At 42.4% G+C, this 21177-nt stretch overlaps 1 protein-coding gene across 6 annotated transcripts in view; it reads left to right on the forward strand.

The window, feature by feature from the left end:
• The window catches only part of DAB1 (DAB adaptor protein 1), a 1137940-nt gene that overhangs the window by 775164 nt on the left and 341599 nt on the right, over nt 1–21177 (forward strand). The window contains exon 1 of one of the 6 annotated variants that reach the window (XM_078451867.2): nt 19789–19901. The exons of the other annotated variants lie outside the window; for them this stretch is intronic. The gene's annotated coding sequence lies outside the window, so the exon portion shown is untranslated. Of the gene's footprint in view, nt 1–19788; nt 19902–21177 lie in introns of those variants that run through there. 6 annotated transcript variants of the gene reach the window in all.

Genomic DNA, 21177 nt, shown 5'->3' on the forward strand with positions numbered 1-21177 from the left:
GGAGAAGACCCAATCTACCTGTATTCTAAAAAATGTGACAAACCTGCCTATGAGCCGTAGGATTAATTTCACTCTGAGTAGACGATTCTTACTTTGTAGCTTCATTAAGTACATTACTTCATGCTTTAGAGCTGGAAGGTAAATACGTGGTAACTATGTGGGTAAATACTCCCTCCTGGCTTCACAGCTCCAGCTGCGGTGGGATACGATTGAGTTCATAAAACTGTCTTATGCAACATTTTAAGGAATCTTAGAGATCATCTACTTCAAAGTTGCTTTTGTTGGTTTTGTGTTTTAAGCAGTGGGAACTTGTTCAAAAAGGAGATTTCACAGGTAACTTCACTGTATGGGATTGGTAGAGACTTGGGAGGAGGTTCTTGGCTGGCAGACCCTCCTTATCACCTCTTCCGTCCTCAGCAGCAGGGACCTCCTGTGAGGCCCTGAAACAACTGTATAAAGTCACCCTAGAGCCACCCACACCACAGTCTGGAAGCTCCAGGTCAGCTGCAAACCCCAAGGTGTGGAGCCCAGCTGGTTATGGGGACAGCATCTTGAAGCCAGGTCTTTTGACATTGCTTCCGGTGCTTTGTTTTCATTCCACTACAATTAATTAACTTTAAAAGGGAAGCTAATCAAAGGTAGGGAGTACTTGAAGTAGCAACAATTTTAGTAAGCAGTGACATCTTCCCTATTCTCCTTTTGGGTTTATGAAAAAGGCTGTTAAACATATGTTCTTAACCCACCTCCAAGTTGCTGAGGCATTCTGTGCTGCATTGCCAAATTCTGTACATTCCAGTGACTCCTTCTTCTCCCTAATGCATTTCTAAAAATAAGAAAACTCGCACAAAAGCATATGTTGTGGTTTGCCTTTGATTTGGGCACAGATCATCCAAGTGTGAAAACAAAATTGGTTGCTCCCTCCTCCTGATGCACAGATCTGCACATCTGTAGGGTATTTAGTGGGACAGTTATAACTTACATTTTATAGGGCTTGGCAATTTCATGAAGGCACTTAATACCCAATATCTCATGCGATGATTATGGGAGACATACTAGCGCAGTCAGAGCGGGTGGCTTTATTTATACCCATTTCATAGTTGAGAAAGAAATTCACATTTGAGGCTCCTGTTCCACAGGTTTTAAACTAGGTCTTCAACTCCATAACTCCTCTGATTTCTTTGCTGACTGCTTCCCTGTCATTTTTAGGCAGAAGTGGAATATTATCAGTCTTCGCTGTTATTGTCAAACTAACCTTGGGACTGTGAGTGATAATAGAGCAACTATTCTCCTTGTTAGTTATTTGGAGGCACCTTCCCCCCAGGCTGAGTCGTCACATATGTGGAGTGCCAGTATTAAAATCTCTTGAGAGATTGCCGGGGGGGGGGGGGGGGGGGCGGGGGGGAGGCATTGTGCTGGGCATCTTCTGTTGGCCCCTCCAGATCCTGCCTGTACCTTGCTGTGTGCCTGGGAGGCTGACTGATATAATGCTATTAGCATCTAGAAGCTCCTGATTCCTTTGGCCAGTGGGAACATTGGCGGGAGAACAAGTGAAGTTGGGAGGTTTGTTCTCCATCTCCCTGGCTTCAGGATCACTACAGACTGGCTGCTTCTCTCCACTGGTGGTCACAGTCCTGTAGAATGGGCCTCTCCACCCAGCCTCTCTGTCTTCGGGTTCTGCTAACCTCTCCTTCTCCCTTCTTTCAGGCCTCTCCAGTAGCAGCTCCTACTGTTTCCTAGCCCTGAAGTACTGCACTGTCCCCTATGGCTACCCTGTAACCCTACCTGCACCTTTGCAAATGGTTCCTTTATCGAGCTCTCCTAAAGCTATGCAGTTTGAAGATGTTGCCTAGGTCTTTCTGGGGCCCTGACTGATAGAAGTGGCTTAGGTAACATATTGTCAACTATACTGTCTTTCATTGGGAGTCTTCTAGGTAGTTCGAGTGAGGACTTACTGGAAAAAGGCCTCTGCATTGCCTAGTAGGTACGTCCCTTTTTCTGACGTTCAAATATACCCTTGTCAGGAGCTGGAACTGAAGATTTTATAAATATATATATATATATATATATATATATATATATATATATATGTATGTATGTATATAAAACATACGTATATATTTATATATGTATATAAAGTCACCTGGGTAGCTTGTCACAATTGCCAGTTTCTGGGCACCTGTCCTCAAATATTCTGATTCTATAGACCAGGAGTGGGGCTCAGGTATCTTCATTTTTAATAAGATCATCAGATGAATTTGATGTCGGTAGACCCTGGACCACCTTTGAGAAACACTTCCTTATGCCAACAAACTGCCTCTGTGTCAGACTCCATGATGAAATTCATATCTTCCAATTCGTTGAGGTTCTTGCATGTGTTTAACCAAAATTTTGTTGAAACGAACCATTAGGCAAGACAGTGCTCTTTTCCCTTGATAAAATTGGCCAATGATGGTAATTTCTCAGTAGGCTTTGTGTTTTGATGAGTCTCTTTATCTTAGAATGGTTTTCTATCTCTCCATCCACCCATCCATTCATCCACTCACTCATGAAACATTTATTAGGCATCTACTGCGTAACAGGCACTTTGCTAGGTCCTGGGAATATGAAGCCATTCCTGTCCCTAAGCAGCTCACAAAGAACTTGAAACAAACATGTAAAGAAATAGGTGTTTATTCATTCAACAAATATTCATTGAGCACTCAATATTTTCCAGGCATTGTTCTAGGCACTGGGATATAGTAGTGAATGAAGTAGTCAAATATCCTTACATTCATGGAGCTTCAATTCTTGCATTGATTCTCTCATACTAAACAGTATGGTGAGAAACAAAGGGCAGAGTTTTTATACATACCTGTGAGAGGCTGATGGACATTTATATGCTGGGGCATTGTAGGAACTACTCCATCAGGCAACACCCACATCACGGTGACAGTTCCCAGCGGTGTGCAAGACTAGGTTTCATTGAATGTGCTCGATTCCCTGGCCGTGGAGACAGTCATTGTAAATATCTGAAGGCATAATAACAAATCGCAGGGCTGGGAGTGGAAAGGGCTCAACCATGAGCTGCATATCTCAAAACTGCAGTGTTTTGGAGTCCATTCTGGCATAGCAGTTGGTTTGGGGAAAATATTTAAGAAAAGCAGCAGACTGGTTGGGTGTATGTGGAAGACAAGACAGTGGAGCCATAATGTAAGGGGACTTTGAGCTTCCTGTGTGATTACTGAATTGCTCACAGCACATCCCCAGCACTGAGTTCATGCCTCTGTTAGCATGCTCATTGTGGAATACTGCATTTAGCTGTGCTCGTGGCTCTGCAGTTACAACATAAACCCTGAAGATGGGAGCTGTGATCACTTGGTCTTTCTATCCTTGAAACCTCATGGTGGGTAGCACACAAAGTGTTTACTGAACGAAAGAATGAATGTAGGGGTTGAACAACTCTTTATTAAATACCTACTGTATACCCGGTACTGTGTACGACTCAGAGGATATGGGAATGGTTACAACTTGCTCTTACATTCAGGTAGCTTTGGCCTGTGGAGGAAGCAGCCCTTGTCCACACAGTGCTGCTGTGCGCTGAGTCTTGGCAGAGGGTCACTGCAGCTGCTAGGTGTGGTGGTTGAAGAGAATGGGACTGAGTAGTTCGGAGTTTGGGTTCTAGAGCCAGCTTGCCTGGATTAGAATCCTGCCTTTAACATTCACTAGCTCTGTGACCTGGGGCACGTCTTTGCCTTAGTCTCCTTGTCTGAAGGACCTCCTAGGGGTCTGGTAGGATTAACTGTGTTAGTCCATGCCGTGAGCTTAGAGCAGGGCCTGGAACAGGGCAAGCACCATGTAACTGTTGGCTGCTGTGTAGTTAACAAACAAAGTGGGGTTGGAGCACAGCTGCTGTAGCCCTCCCCAAGTTCGTTTGTTGAAACCTGACCCCCCCCCTCCCCCTTGTGATGGTGTTTAGAGGCGGGGCTTTTGGGAGGTGCTGAGGTCACGAGGGTGGAGTTCTTATGAATGGTGTTAGAGCCCTTATGATAGAGCTCTAGACCCCTCCCCGCTTCCACAGCCCAGGCACAGCAAAAAGAAGGCTGTCCGTGAACTAAAAAGTGGGCCCCACTGGACACTGGAATCTACCAACACCTTGACCTTGATCTCAGACTTTCCAGTCTCTAGCGCTATGAGAAATAAAATTCTGTTGTTTATAGGCTACCCAGTCTGTGATATTTTGTTCCAGCAGCCCAAACAGACTAAGACAGTGGCCTTTGTCATCAGAGTTGGATTCCCGCCCCACCTCTGTTACTTCCTGGCTCTGTGACCTGAGGCAAGGATATCACCTCAGTTCCTTATGTGATGCTAATAATGTCACCTGACATAGAGGGCAGCTGTGAGGATTCAGTGAGATCCTGTAGATGAAGCACTCAGTGCAGCACTAAGGACTCCTTGTCACCAAGCGTGTGTACCTGTGGTGGAGGGAGAGCCACCTTCTTATGTGGAAGGCTCCTTTTTAGGGCAAGCTCAAGACTGATGCCCTGAGGGTTCCTTTGTCCTCATTAGCTGCTATGTGTGCCATTCTGTGGCAGCCAGGGGGATCCAGAAGGGTCCAGACCTGTATGTAAATCAGGGTGGTGGAACAAACGCTAAATGAAGGCACTGTCATTAGGATTAGTGTTTCTGAAACCAGGAAGAAGCCTGTGTGCTGAGACAGGATGTGGTGCTGAGCCCTCTGAGAATTTAAGTAGGGGCTTTCAACTTTCCAATTCTTTTTTTTTTTTAAGTTGATTTATTTATTTTGAGAGTGAGAGTGAGCTGGGGAGGGGCAGAGAGAGAGAGGGAGAGAGAGATTCTCAAGCAGGCTCCGTGGCTTCAGCACAGACCCCAACACCGGGCTCCATCTCATGAATCATGAGGTCATGACCTGAGTGGAAATCAAGAGTCGGACGCTTAACCAACTGAGCCACCCAGGCACCCCTCAGCTTGCCAATTCTAAAGGGTGGGTTCCAGCTACGTTCCTGGGATGAGGCAGAGCCCCTCCAAGCACTTGGTTACACATTAAATCTTCTTTAAAAAATACCTGTGCATGGGCCAGCTCCAAAGCCATTACATCATTGTCTGGGGGGAGTGTCACCCAAGTATTTTATAAAAGATCCATAGATGACTGTACTATGAAGCCAGGGTTTGAGAGCTACCCAGATAGATCCTTGGGGTGGGGCCAAGCTGTCCCATCTGAGAGGAGAGGCAGAGTATTGGAGTAGTCTGGGCATGAGGAAGGAATCAACTGGGTCCCTAGGGACTGGGTCTCTAAGCTCTTTGCAACTTAAACATTTAATTTTTAATTTCCAGATAAGGCAACTCTGAATTTATTGAGCGTAATTGGAAAGCTGATTTACTCTGGGATAAATTTCTTGTATGTCAAATATTAGTAGCATGGTAATTGTAAGATCATTCACTTCTACCAAAACTTACTTTCCAGGCAAGAAATAATACCTTTCTTAATATAGAAGCCTACTAGAAATTAATACAGGTTTACATGTTTTTGATTTGTCAGTGAAGGCATTGAAATTATGAAACTGTGTCCTCTTAGGCGATCTATTTTATAATAGCTTCTGACAAAAATGCTTATCCTTTCCCAGGACTTTTTTGTTTATTCTTTTCTTGTTTACTTTCCTGCTAAAACATTTAGTTTTATCATCGATCATAAAATAATCCATTTGTTCATTTATTCAACAAATGTTTACTGTTTAAACAAAGTTTTTGTTTTTTGGTTGGTTGGTTGGCTTGTATGTTTTAATTTGTCATGAGCACACTTAGCATGCCTGTATCGGCAAATTCAGATTCCAACAAAGGGACCTATCTCCCTGGGTGTACCATAGAAAGGCTTTGCCATCGAGAATTTTACTGGCTTTTAAAAAAAGCACACCCTTCTTTTATCCCTTTGGGATATGCTTCCTGGAAGGGTCTGAAATAAGGTTAGAAAATTATATCCAATTGTTCTTTAATAATCCTTTAAGTATCTTCTGATCCGCATTTCAGAATGGCGCCAAAGATACGTAATTTGCAGTGGGGAAAAAAAAATGAACCTGAATTTTATAAGAACCTAGAGATTATATTCTTGAAATACGTTCATGCTTATGTCAGTGGTCGGGGGGGAGCCCCCTTCCCCGATTTACTCTGCTTGGACCAGAATTTGCAGTTCCTTGTTTCTTTTCATCCACTTTCGCTAGTAGTTTCTGGAAGTAATTTTCAGATGTAGAAACAATAGATCATAGGTAAAAGAGGTAGAGCATAGGCAGTTGGGAGGTACAGAAATTTACAAGGTTGTAGTCTCTTCACCCTGCTTTGCGCTCGTAGCTGCTGTGCTCTATTCTCTTTCATTTCCCATGAAATACAAATACTTTTCACTGAGGGGTTGGGGGTTGTACCAGGACTGCTTCCGTTACGTGTGCGTGGGTGCACGTGTGCACATGTGTAGTCACGCACACATACTTTCTTTTCTCCCTTCCAGGGACTTGTATATGCCCTTAACTGCTCACTTGGCTTATCAGCCCAGTTACACGTTCTTAAAATTTTATCACTGTTGAGCATCATTAAGGGGTTGTGGAAGCTGGTCGGAGGACACAGAGGGGTGAGCAAACATACTAGCAGCTGAGTATGTCAGTCAGCGGGTGTTTTGATTTATGTTTTTAAGGCAGCCATGGAAGGTGAGAGAGATCATTTTTTGCTTGTAGAGAGGATGAACCCAAAAGTGTATTATATATTCACCTTAAAGGTCACATGTATAAGCAGAAAGAGTTCTTGAGGACATTATTGTATTATTACAAGATAATCTCCTATACATACTGTGTATTTGGCACTCTGAAAGCAAAATGGTATTTTTGTCTGGGCTCTTTAGTCTTGATAGAAAAAAAAAAAAACCAGGAACTTAAATGTATTTTCTTGAAGGCAAGGTCTGTGAAAATCCTTTTATGGAGCTTGTGTGCCAAAGCATGCTGTGTAAAGTCAGCCGGAGGTCATTACTGTTTTTACTAGGTGATTATATTATAAATATGACTTGGGCCTCAATCATAAGCAGATCCTTTATGTGTGTTTCTGAACATTCTGTCTCCAAAGTGCTAAATTCCAAATTGGAATATTGATTGTCTGATGCCTGAGTTACAGCCTTCCTCAAACCTTGAATTAGGCCTCAGGGCCCATGTGTCTTTCTGGAGATAAGTTCTTCTTGTAAGTGGGAGATGTGAGGTCTTAAACAGAGGGCCCCACAAGGTGGAAAACCAAAGGCAGACTCAAGCACCATTCTCCCCCAGGTGAATCGGGAGATATTAAACACACCATTTTATGACATATATAAAGAAATTGTCATAATTTGTAAATGTCCCAGAATTTCCTCCTGGGTAAAGCAAACATTAATGGATTCCTGCACATGTTTATTATTTTCATGCAAATTCAATTGAATAGTTTTTTTTCCATTCTGTAGGTTTTTTTAAACTTAACCAGAGGCTTCTAAATGTTTCCAATTCTATAAATATCCCTGATTTTTAAAGTTTAACCATATTATTTTTAGAATGGTCAAACACACCTTAGGATGTCTCAGTTTCAGTACCATTGACATTTTGTGCCTTGTAGGATGGTTAGTGGTGTGCCTGGCCTCTACAGGGTAGATGCCAGTAGCCCCTCCTTCCACCAGTTGTAACAAACCCCAGATGTCTTCACATGTTGTCCCCTGGGGAGTGAGACAGTCCCCGACTGAGAATCGCTGCCTTAAAGTGTGTTCAGTCAAGGCCCTTCAGCACTCTAAGGACAGAATGAAGTGAATCTCCTGAGTGTGTACAACAAGAGGCAAAGGCCAGCCTCACTGTGGCAAATGCTTGTCCACACAATGACTTCCCCTCTAGGATGTCAGGGGAGGGCAGTGCTGTTTTTTTGCATCCCTGTAGCCTGGGACTGCGAGCCAAGTCATGGGTCCCCAGTTAGTTAGTATTTGTTGGATGAATGAGAGAAACCAATTAGCTGTCATGAAATGTATATACAGCTTCCATAAGTGTATGCTTTTAGGTATTTATATATGTATGTTCATAAATATTAAGTATGTATTTCCATAAGAAAGACTGAGAGTCTTTGTTATTCCTTTCTACCCCAGCGTCTGAACAATAGGCACATAGCAGACATTTCAGTAGATGTAGATGGATGGCTACCTGGGTGTAAAAAGTATATTAAAATGATGCATTAACAGGACATCCATGGTCATATGCCATGAAAGGTACCTTTTTGTGGTGATTATAACTGTCTGCTCTTGGATATGGGATAGTCCACAAACGGGCATCCCCGAGCCCTGTTTACATTGCCTCCTTTGAAGGTCACATTTGTTATACTAGGTGTCCAGGTCTAAGGAGGCACATTGGTCTCTTTGAATCCACACTGGCAGGAGGGACAATGTTCCGGGTCAGTGGGGGATGAATGATGGTATTTTATATATCCCCTATCATCATAATTGTACATGTAGCTGCTTCTTATTCCCCAAACTCCCATGGCTGCCCTGCCAGAGCTATGACCAGTCTTAACCAGGATGGCTCTATTCTGTATGCCTGCATTCAGAGTTATAAAAAAGTCAGAGGATAGAAGCCCTTCCCAAGATTTATGCTGAAACAGCACAAAAGTTTAGTGTTATTGGAAGGTATTTGAAGTCACTTTTAAAAACTTGAGATTTAAATTCATTCTCTAGGCTTTTGACCACCACAATAGTGTGAATTTTAAAAGGACCATAAAAAACATTTACAAGGTACAGTGGATTTCTAGGTCAGGATTCAAAGCTTGCAGAGGAAAGTGGAATTAAAAGGCACTTCAGTTAAAGTCAAGAAAGATGGTAGAAATGACCTGGTTCAACCTTCTCGATTTACAGATGAGGAAACTGGAAATCATTGGGAGATTAAATGACTTGTCCAAGGTCAGAGATTTTTTTCTTGTCTTTTAAATCTCTCTCTCTCTCTTTCTCTTTCTCTCTCTCTCTTTCTCTCTCTCTCTCTCTCTCTCTCTCTCTCTCTCTCTCTCTCTCATATTCATTTTCCACCCCCTCCCAATAAAATTAGACCTGGATTTACAAACACAGATAAACAATGGTTTTCCTAAACCACAAAACACTGGACCTGGCTATGGTAACTTAGAAATAGTCAAGTGCAACTACGTTCTTTTTCTTTATGAGTAAACAGAAATCCAGAGAAGGGTTATTGTGCTGTAGAAAAATTTTTAAAAGCCAGTGTTCGGCAAATCTGCAACTTGAATGCAGGTGTTCTTTGTGTTCAGCTGTCCTTTTGCATGCAGCTTTCTTGTGATTCGATCATGCCCTCTCCTGATGGTACCCATTCCTTCATTTATCAGCTGACATTTCCTAAGCAGCTGACGCATGTTTGGTAACAGGACGCAGCAGTTGGCAGGACACGATCTCTGCCCTCTGGAGCTCACGTTTTGGTGAGGAAACCGAGAAACAAGCAGACAGTGTTTGCTGAGCGTAGTGTTAGAGGCAAGAAGATGGTGTTATGGGTCTGTAACTGGGGGCTGTCAGTGAAGCCTGTCCTGTCAGTGAGGTGACATCAGGGAATATGATAGTCATTGGTCACTGCAGACGGAATGTTGTTCATCACAGGGGCTGAGATCAAATGCTGAGCCAGGGAGAATGCCTGGAAAGAGGGCTGAGAATAGTGCTAAAACATGGAATAACAGGCTCCAGGATTCAAGACTTGGCTCCAGGATTCCTTAGCTGGATGGTCTTCTTGGAAGGTTCAGAGCAGAGCCTTAATTTCATCCCAAGCCTAAGTCCAGAGCCCAGGCTTAGATCCTGTACTGCCTCTGGGAGCACAGGACTGTTCTGAGAATTCAGTGGGCTGTTAACAATCAAAGCAGGGAATTACACGCTGTATAAGTGGTAGTTCTACAAAGATTTCCTCTGTGTTCACTTTGCAGGCCCACTCATGGGGACGTTCATGTGTATCACTCATATCTCTCATCCACAAGTTTTGTGTTCATGGTGAATGGGTAAACTATGAGGAAGGAAAATGTTTATTAAGAATATTAAGTACTTGGGCATGTAGAGAATATTAAGTACTTGGGCATGTAGAGGAAAAATGTTTTCCTGACTTTTCAGGGTTTTTTTGTTTTTCTTAAATAATTTGTATCATCTCAATACTGTTGGGTACCAACCCCAGAGGGAGGGTTGGATCTCCTTCTTGTCCATCCTTCATCCCATGGTTTGTTGGGTTTTTACTCCCATTGATTAAGCTCTGTCTCTGTGCCAGCCATTGTGATAAATCTTCATAGCAATTGTAGCAGGGATGGGGAAAGTTAAGGCCTTATAGACATTGCCCAACTAGCAAGGGGAGGAGGCAGGGTGCGACACCAGGTCCGTGGAGCTCCATCAGCCAAGCTTTAACCATTAAGCAATACTGCCTCAATTTTAGTTAATTCTTTTGGGCATATTCTGGCACAGTGGAACAGAGTAAATATTTACTTTTGTAGATTCCTAAGTGACATCCTTTTACTCCCTACTTACCTATCCCTCACCACCACCACCCCCCACCCCCGCCCCGACGTGGAACCTTTCTCTTTGTGTGTTTCCAGTATAAACCTTTTGCTAGATCTGTGCGAAGCAGATATACCCCTTGGGTAAGTTTGCCCATGTTCAGTGGGCAGGCAAATGCGTGGCGTGATACTTAGACCTAAACTTCCATGGTTTCTTTAGGTAGGTGCCACTTGGGGAGCATTTGCTGTTTCACTGATGTGATTCTCACTGCAGTCTGCTGCGGTGGATGTTACTGGCTTCATTTTCCAGAGCAGGGGCTGGAAACATGCAAACACAAGACTGACACCAGTCCTACAGTCTCCAAATCACAGGCGCCCAACCCCAGCAAGTCCCTGGACAGATGTGTTTCTTGTGTCCCCTAATGAGGAAGGCACCTAGGTCTCATTGGAAACTGTCTTTGAGACTCTTAGGCTCTTGGTATTTTCCATAGTACCGCTCTGTGTGACCTTTACATCATCATTTTACATTCCTGGGCTACATTCTTCCCATCTCTTCCCAGAGATCTTCAGAGTAGCATTGGGTTAAGAACACAGATGCCAGAGCCAACAGCCTGGTCCCGGCTGTGTTGCTCCCCAGCTGTGTAATGTTGGGAAAGTTCCATAATAATTTTCAGCCTCAGTTTCCTGTCTTTGAGGTGAGGATAATAACAATACCAACCTTTGGAGATTACTATAAAGAATTAAATAGGAGTTCATTTATGTAGGTATAATGCTTAAAGCAGTATCTGACATGTGATAAGCTTTCTTTGTCTGTATTAGCCACTATAATTATGAGCCGTTATTCTTCACTTTGCAAACATTTGATGAGCTGCTGCCATGTGCCACACAGTGTGCCAGATAATGGGGTGGTGTCCCTTTCAGCTCTGACGCTCAGTGATGGATGTAAACAACGAAACCCTCCATCATTGGGGGAAGCACTGTGTGGTTAGCTTCAGGGGACTTTCTGACTGTCTGCTTACAAATCGTTATGTGTGAAATGAAAAATGCATTTAGCTATTACTTTCTTTTACCCATCTTGTTCACGTAGGTGGATTGTATTTTACTACCTAATTAAGAGTAATGGAAAAAAATGGAAGGAAACACATTTGTAGCTTATGTGTGGATTGAAGTTTCTTGAGATGGGAAACAAACTCATAAACAGCAGAGACAATAACACTGTTTAAATTAGAAAATCCGTGGATATCAGAAAATGGAGTACCACCATTTTGCTATTTGGGGCTGGGAGAAGGAAAGCATCCTTGGGGGAAAATTGATCTTGCAAAGAGCAGGGCACATTTGGATATGAAAATTATATGCAGACAACCATATTAGCATAGTCCTATCTTTTTGTACACCTTTCCACTGCTACACATATGAGATAAATTTCCGTACCTCATGCAAACCAGATCAAAAGGGGATAGATAAACTGAAGACGCTTAGTATATATTTTTTGGAACTAGCATGTAAATACCGGTTTCTCCTTGCTTACGTTTTATAGAATTTAGCCAGTCATGCTAGAAGGAACCTGAACTTCAGGGCCAGATTCTAGACTCCTCCCCTTTTAGTTATAAATTCCTGGACAACCTGGGGAAAGTAATTTTCCTTCCCCTGTGTACCCAAAGCCTGGTGCGGCAGGAAGTACATGGACTTTGCAGTCAAAGACACCTCCTCTGGCTTGTGGCCCCTCCTCTTTCCTGAACTGCTCAAAACCACAGTATCCTTGTCTGCAAAATGAAGACAATATGACCTGTGTTGTCAAGCCATTATGGGGTTTAATAGTGTATCATGTATTTGGTTGGAATGCAGTACTCCTTTTTTATTACAATGTCAGGTCCTTTTAAGACTTGTTTTTTATTGTGATACGTAGAATATGTTCAAAAGAGTTTGTGACCCTTATGGGGACAATTAATGAATAAGAATAAAATAAACATAAAATAAAAACCCAGGTATCTACTCCTTAGACCATAAAATAGAATTTCATTGGTCTCTGGAATCTTCTTAAGGTCTCCTCCTTGACAGCATTCCCCTCCCCACCCCTCCCCAGGTAGCTGTTAGCCTGAATTTCATGTTAATCATTTTCTTAATACCTTTGTATAGGTATCCCCAAACAATTTCATTTTGTTTGCTTTTGAACTTTATATAAATAGAATCATATTGTACAATATTCTTGTGCCTTTGGTTCTCACTATATGTACTTTTAAAGCTTATTTATTTATTTTGAGGGAGAAAGAGGGAGAGAGAGAATCCCAAGCAGGCTCTGCACTGTCAGCACAGAGCCTGATGTGGGCCTTGAACCCATGAACCATGAGGTCATGGCCTGAGCGGAAATCAAGAGTTGGATGCTTAACTGACTGAGCCACCCAAGCACCCCCTATTTTTAATGGTTAAGATTGCTTGATATTGATACACATACATATAGTTTATTTTCACTGCTTTGTAGTATTTTGTTCTAAGAGTATTCCTTTATTTCCTCTGGTAATGGGAGGCATTGGCTGGTTTCCACTTTTGTCCTGTCATGAAATATGTTACTATAAATATTCTTCTATCGCTTTGATTCTTAAGCTGAAAAAGTCTTTATAGGCCATTTAATCTGATAACTTGTCTCTGTCTAGCTGTTTTCCTGTTATATAAGACAGCTGAGGCCCAGGAGGGCAGAGGGGATTCCCAAGGTTTCCCAGCTAGAAAATGTCAGCGTAGGGCCAGTAACCAAGGTCTCTTGTCCCAATTTGGCTCTAGACCACATGTTTGATGGTTCGTCTTTTGATTTTAAATAATTTCCCATGCTACTGATGTTATAATTTTGGAGTCTAGATTTGGGCTAGCTCTTCAGTACTCTCCTAGAAATATACTTGGCATTCACCATTGAGATGATTTTCTCCCCATCTCCAAAGTTGGGGCAGTGTTGGTTTCTCTCGGGCCCTTTCCCTTAATGCTGGCCCTGGGCACACCCCATGGCTATGGACCCACTGAGAAGTTTCTCCTCCCTTCAGCAATTGGTGCCTCTGAGACATATTTAAATCAGGAAAGGAATCAAAATAGACCCAAAATGGCCAGCGGGAAAACTGCTGAGGAAATAGGATCTGAATCCTTACAAGGCACTTTCTTAGGAAATGTCCTTTTACTATAAATAGGAATGGATATTCAATTTTAGCCCCCCTTTAAAAAAAAAAAAAACAACAACCTCTCAAGGACTGAAATTAGATTTGAGGCTGATGGGATGAATATAGGGTGGGGTGATTCTGTGCCGTGCTAAGACACGTCTGAAAGTTTGGAGCAGCTGGTGCAGTAGAACAGCTGAGCCACAAACAAATATCAGCTGATTTGAGCACTTCTTATTTCTAGATGCCCTGGTTTGTTAACTGTAGCGTTTGGCTCACTTGGAAGCTCTCTTCCCGAAGCCCCTCAGCGTCTCATCCCACTGTACCACTGACGAGCTGTGTAGCCTTGGGCAACTTGTTCCTCTTTTGGGCCTCAGTGTCCTGCATCCTAACACAGAAGCAGTAGCTAATACTTAGGAAGAGCTTATAATGTGCCAAGCACTGTCCATGGATCATCTCGTTGGTTTGCACAACACCACCCTGGTGGGGGAGCTGTTATACCCCCAATTTTATGAGGAAACTGAACAGTAAAAATTGAGGCACAGTTGGCCCACCGATCCCCATTAAACAGGGCATTTGGAAACTTGTTCTGGGAGAAACCTCTTGGGGCCTCCATCCCTCCTACTTTGAATCGGGAACTGCTGTATATTATAGGTGCCCCCCCTTTCCACACACCTTTTCCATCACCGACCCTGGCCATCGCATCCTCTGTTAGCTTCAGGGGAGAATGTGACTGGGATTCTGGATTCTGGATGTGCATTTCTCTGGAGAGTGTGTCCAAGGTTTTCATCAGTCTCAAGTGGATGTGTCACCTCCAAAAGTTTAAGAACCACTGACTTGGATGTTAAAGTCACTAGCACAACAAACCGATGACAACCCACCATTTCAAGACAAGGAAATAGATCCACTTTGCTTATGAATGAATAAACTTTCAAAAGCTCATGGTGATTGCTTTTTAATGACCTAAGCAAATATTTTGAAGTTGTGAAACCACATTGGAAATTCATTGTAAAGATATTTACCAAAGAAACAAAAAAATAGTAACCTGTCTGGTGAGTTACACTGTGCTTAGTCCAAATATTTCACCACTGTGCCTTTTCACTGAAACCTTTCGAAGGACTTGGAAACAGCTTCTCATATTACTTATTCAGAGATGGCGATAGACACCATAACAGGAAAAGATAAAGGATTGCACGTGTGTGGCATGTGTGTGTTTATGTGTTTGTGTGCATGTGCATACATACATTTTGGGTGGGTCATCCGTTCAGTTCAACATAAATAAAATTTGGTGTGTTGTAGTTGATGTCTTTGAGGAAGTATAGGTATTACCCCCCGCCCCCCTTGGTAAACTGCAGCAGGTATTATATTAGTTGTTGAATGTTAACAGTAATAAATGATGACTGGCTCACACCTTTATTGAGCACATATGATGTTAGGCTTTCTTTTAAGGACTCCACATAGATTACTATAATGATGAGAGCTGCTGTTTAAAGTAGATACAGAGCTTCTCTGTCCATTTTACAGATGAGAGTATAGAGGTAGAGCCAGGCCAGAATATGTCCAATTAATTCTGATGGCAGGTGTCTAATATGGAGCAAATTAATGTATTCATGCTTTGGCATGACCTTCATTATAATTGCTTAACTTCAAGACTGTTGCCGCTTTCTGCAAGGTCCAAGGTGAAGGAATCAAGCATTGATTAACTGCCTAATACGGGACAAGCGTCTTTACATATGTTATTGGTTCTTCAATACTATCCCATGCATATATTTATCATGGCTCTTCTCTGATTATTGTATCATTACCTGCATGACTTCCTCTTTGGTGATTTTTTGCTTTGGTAACAAGCCACCCCCACATTTCAGTAGTTATCCAGGCTGTCTGCAGCTCTGCTTAGCTCTTTTCCAAGAGTCTTTTAATTTTAGGAACCCAGGCTCTGGGAGCAGCCTCCTGTGAGCCATGTGATCCTCATGGCAGAGGTCTGAAATGTGAAGTCTGTTCAGTTCAGAACAACATAAGTGCATTTAAAGTTGTATAAGTGCATTTAAAGTTTCTGCACCTTATGTCCACTCCTATTCCATTGGCCAGACCTAGTCACATGGCCAAACTCGACAATGGGGCAGGGAATGTTCTTCATCTCTCTTGAGGTGCAAAAGGTGTGGCTGAATACATATCTCATTGGGAGGGATACAGGTAGTTGGGAACCATAGTTCTGTGTACCACCTTCAAGTGTTCCTAGAGCTCCTAGAGATGCTGCGTACATGCACGATAACATGATTATGTGATTTGAACTCGTCTTTCTATTCCATGTATATGCTCTTTCCCCACCTGGTTTCTAACATCATGTCTTTCTGCTCTGAAACATATACTTGGTTCTTGGGACCTGCTGAGCTTTATGTAATTTACCAGAACAGTGCGTATGTTCACGTGTCTGTGACTTAGTACATGATGTTATATGTGTAGTTGCATTTTTTCTTCCTATGCTTGTAAATGCTCATTTCTTTCTGAGAACTCATGACCTCGGAAAGCATTGTTTCTTCGAGGCTGCTTTGGGAGCTCTCTGTCACTATTCCATGATGTCCTCTGCTACCATGTAGTGCTGGTCCCTCTGCATTTTAGTTGTGTGGGGACTTTTCTCTTCTCCTGACTAGACTAGGCGTTTCTGGGAGATGGGGAGAGCGGCTGCTTTTTACTGAGGGATCCCTATAATGCGTACAGGAAAGGTGTTCTAACTGTGCATTGGGATAGTAATGATAAGAAATGAAGTTTTTGTACACAAGAATGGCACTTGCCATTGTACGGTCAGTAATCTTGCATTTCGTGTGCACGTCAGGTCAGCTGGATTTAAATCACTCCGGAACAAAGGGCCTGGGAAATCAGTCCCCTATCATGACTCACATGTCTTCCATCTACACGTTATTCTTTCTTTAAAAACTCAGCAATTTTTCGACAGTGTGTTTCCAAAGTGATTTTTATCCCTCCATTTTCAGGTATAAAATAGGCTCCAATTATTCTCTTTAATTAAGTGGTTTTATTTTATTAATTGTTTCTAACTTACAGAATTCCCTAGAGACCCTTTACATGTTTCCAGATGAAGCCGGGAAGAAAAGCATATTAATTATACACACAAACTCCTTTTGGCGAATTAAGCATGATGCACAGTGAACATGAAATGACTGGCCCTCCTGAGCTATCAATCTTGTCATTAGTGATGGCTTGTATCAGTAGTATTGACATGGGCTTATCCAAATTGGATTCTGCAAAGAGTCATTTTAATTTTGCACAAATGTAAGAAGACAAAGTAGTTTGAATCCCATTTTTTTAACCCTCTCTTTTGCTGAGTGCCTGGAGCGTCTCTGTTTGTAATATCAATGAAGTATTTTATAGCGCTCTAGTGTTTGTAAAACACCAAATGTTACCTGAACATGCTACAAGACAACCCCGGGAGATAGCTGAGTTTCACAGGAGAAGAATTGAGCCTTTGTACTTAAAGTCTATGCCTCAAATCAAACCAGCCAGAGTGCCTTTTGAGTTACTAGTATAGTTGTTAACATCTCTGAGCAGGGATATGGGTTGAGTTATGCCTGAGCCCCTTTCTTAATCATTTTCTGTGGACAACTAAAAGGAAATTCAGATATGTGTATATTGTTAATTCAGCAAGCATTGTTTGGGTACCTCTTATGTTCTAAGATGTGCCAATGAGAATATATAACATTTTTTAACAATGTACTGTGTGCCAGGCACAGTTCACTGAGCATTGGCTCAGTGAATCTTCATAGCGACCCTTTGAGGTAGTAGGGGCATTATTGTTCTCAAAGTGCAATTGAGGCAGAGAGAGATTAACATGTCAGAGGTGGGATTCACATCTGGAAGTTGGGCCCTGGAGGCCAGGCTCTTAACTCTCCACCTTACTTCTTCCCCAGCTATGGGATCCTTCTTTTAAGATGCATATGGTCTACTGTGGTAGGCAGTCAAAATGTCAGAGCAACATTCTAATTTGCTATGGTAGCTGTATGACAGTGTCATGGAAGATGATCTCCAGTCCTCCCAAGAAGCATGGATACATGGCTCGAGGAACCTCACTGGTCAACGCTAAGCTTCGGTTCTCTAAACTGCAATGATTGCAAAGCACATGACATTCCCAGGACTTCTTTCTCTCTGAAAGGAGCTTCTTGTGGTGCTTAGAATACGCTAGGGAAATCGCTCACTTTCTGACTTAAAGAGAGAGTTCCCTGGGTTGATGGTCTAGATTTCTTTTTTTTTTTTTTTTTTTTTTTTTTTTTTATTTATTTTTGGGACAGAGAGAGACAGAGCATGAACGGGGGAGGGGCAGAGAGAGAGGGAGACACAGAATCGGAAACAGGCTCCAGGCTCCGAGCCATCAGCCCAGAGCCTGACGCGGGGCTCGAACTCACGGACCGCGAGATCGTGACCTGGCTGAAGTCGGACGCTTAACCGACTGCGCCACCCAGGCGCCCCGATGGTCTAGATTTCTGATGAATCACAAGTCATTCTTTGAGCCCCTACTGTGTAATGGAAGGAAAAGTCCTTGTTCTTATGGGCTTCCCAGGCAGGGGGGATTGATATGATATCAACAAAGCCAGAAAGCAATAGTTGAAATTTATTGAGGACTTTTTATATGTCAGTTACTGTTCTAAGTTCTTTCCACAACTTTTTATTGTAACTACATTTAAAGTAGGCATTTCACCGGCATTCTGCAGGGAGTTGAGACTGGGCATGTTTTAAGTGAGGTATCCTCTTTAAGGACGAAGTCTTTCCTCCAGATAAAATGTTGAGATGATTGAGTTTTGCTGTCTTTAAAAAGACCATATTGTTCCACAGTATTCATGGGATATTTACTACGTGCTAAATAGTTTTCTGTGTCCAAAGGATACAACAGTGGAGAGACTAAGCTCCTGGCTCTCAAAATGAACCTTACATTTTATTGGAGGCAGATAGACAATAACTAAAATTTAGTGAACCCAGTACTGCATGGTGACAAGTACAATGGAGAAAAAGTAGCAAGGGCGGCGACTGGGAGTGGGGTTGCAGTTTCAAATAGTGTGCTCAGGCAGGATCCACGTGCACGTTTATGGAGGTTTAATTAAAAATCTAGTCACCACCACCACTTCTGCTTAATGCCTATTGTTTATCTTCATTGCCTTCATAAAATTCGTAGGTACGGAGCTTCTCCTAACAGGGGCTTGCCTACCTCTCCAGACTCATTCCATATCACTTTCCCATAAACGATGCTTCAGCACCATTGATCCACCTACACTTCCTGGAGAACGCCACATCCTTTCGTCTTCATGCCGCCGTGTGTGTGTGCTATTGCCTATGCTGGCAGCACATGGCCGCTTCATCTGGGAAGCTTGTAGGAACTCACTCCCCAGTATCCCACTGTGTTTCACACCACCGTTATTTTATTTCACACTATGCTGAGGTTGTCTGTGTGTGGGTGTCCCCCTTAAGTAGGCTGTGATTTCTTCCATCAGGAAATGATTTTACTTTGTAAGTGCTTAATAGATGTGGAAGGAAGGAAAGTACATAGATAAGTAGAAAGGAGGAGGAAAGGATAGGAAGATAATCCAGAAGGAAGCTAGGAAATGAGGGAGGGAGTTGCGAAGAAAGGGAGGAAGGAAAAAGGAGGAGGAGGAAGGGGGAGGGAGAAGGAAGACATGAGAGTTCTTGGATCAGGCATGACAAGATCAGAATTGTATTTTAGAGACATTAATCTGGGCATTGTGGGGAGAGAGATGTTTAATCCCAGCACTCATCTGCCCCATGTTAGCAGATCTTTTAAAGTTTTATTCTTTGGGTCAGTAAGACGGAGTTTTCCATGGCCCCTACGACTTAACTCTGCTAATAGAAGAAGGGAAGGCAGGGTTGAAGGAGGAATATGCCTCTACAAACTTCTCTCATCCCCCCACCCCGTACTGTGATGAATCATGGAAGTCTGATTGAAAATTCTAATCACAGCTTTGCTGTCCTTCAGACCCCAGCCGTTGACAGTTGATTCACTCCTTTTCATGCCTGCTGCCCCTCTCTAGTTATGGTAGCTCTTATGCATGAGTCTATCATTAGCAGACAAAGCATGATGGATTGGCTAGGGTTCCCTTCATCCTTAGAACCTGGGAAATGCTTCTTTTTTCCAACTCTCAGGGCCCATGTGAGACATCATCATGAATGAAAGAAGAAAGTAATACAATATTGGATGTGCCTGTTTGCTGCCACTGTTTAGAAAGAGAATGATGCATTATGGGGAATGTAAGTATATGGCGTGCATCCCACCCCCACCCCCAACCCAGCAGCAACTGATGCAGAAAACCATCGATCCCAATCAATGACCAAACTGAGTCTGGCGGTTTCATTGAAGATGCCCCGCCCCTTTGAAAATCAGTGTAGTCAACAATTTCTAAAATTGATTCTCAAAAAGAAAAATCAGCCCACATGAAGTCTTTGGATTTTTAAATGACATAAGATGCAAAGGGATTAGGATTGATTGATTTTTATCATGGAAGCGGGTTCACAACTGTTCTCAAATCTGTGGTCTCCCTGGATATGAAGCTATGAATGTCAGCCAGATACTAGTTTATTTTATTTTTAATTTGATTCTTGGGCCCTGAGTCTGTATTTAATGTTTCAGTGAGCAAAACAGTTATGTTTGGCTCCAGTGAAAGATTGATAGAAGCGATTTTCAGATGTGGAATCAAAACAGAGTGGAAAAAAAAAAGTCACGTTTCAATAAAATGCGGTACTTGGAGGCATCATGTGGTCTCATAATAAATGAATTCATGGCACAAAGTTGACACATCTTGAAGGAGAATTTCTTTTAAAAATTTGAGGTGATTCGTTTTTATGATTAACTGTGGTAAAAACAATTACTAGAGAATTTTTAAATGAAAGGAAAAGCTTTGAGGTGTTTATAGATAACACCCGATTGCCTTCATTTTTATACTTTGCCTCATGCAAGCTATGAAGTTGTGTGTTTGTGAAGTTTGGCTGAAGGGCCCTGGAGCTCCGGGGGTGCTCATTCATCCCGGGCTTCATCTGTTATTTATCGTTTGCAAAAGGGAGCATCCGTAGTGAGAGGTCCACTGGCTTTGGACTCAGACCTGGGTGTGAATAACTCGGCGTGACCTCAAGCAGGTCACCTCACTTCCTGGTGTCTCCCTTTTTGTTCCTTAAATTGTGACAAAATGAGATAGAAATGAATGCTGAGCATCCAGCATAGCATATACTCAGTAAAGGGTAAAAAACAACAATAACAACAACAACAAACAACAACAACAAAAAACAATGGCAAACATACAGTGTATTCATTTTGCCAACACTGATGGGTATTTACTGTATAGTCTATTTGAAACTCTGTACTTGTTGTTTATACAAAGGCTAGTCATGAATCTCAAGGGTCTTATAATTGAGAGAGGAGATACATGGGTATATAGGGATGGAAAACCATAGGCAGAATAGGCTAGAAGACAGAGTATCTTTCTTCTTCACCTTGTAATCTAGGGGAGTGCCTGGTTCATGTGAAGCACTT

Source organism: Panthera onca, chromosome C1, assembly GCF_046562875.1.
Source record: "Panthera onca isolate mPanOnc1 chromosome C1, mPanOnc1 haplotype 2, whole genome shotgun sequence".
Lineage (NCBI taxonomy): Eukaryota > Metazoa > Chordata > Mammalia > Carnivora > Felidae > Panthera > Panthera onca.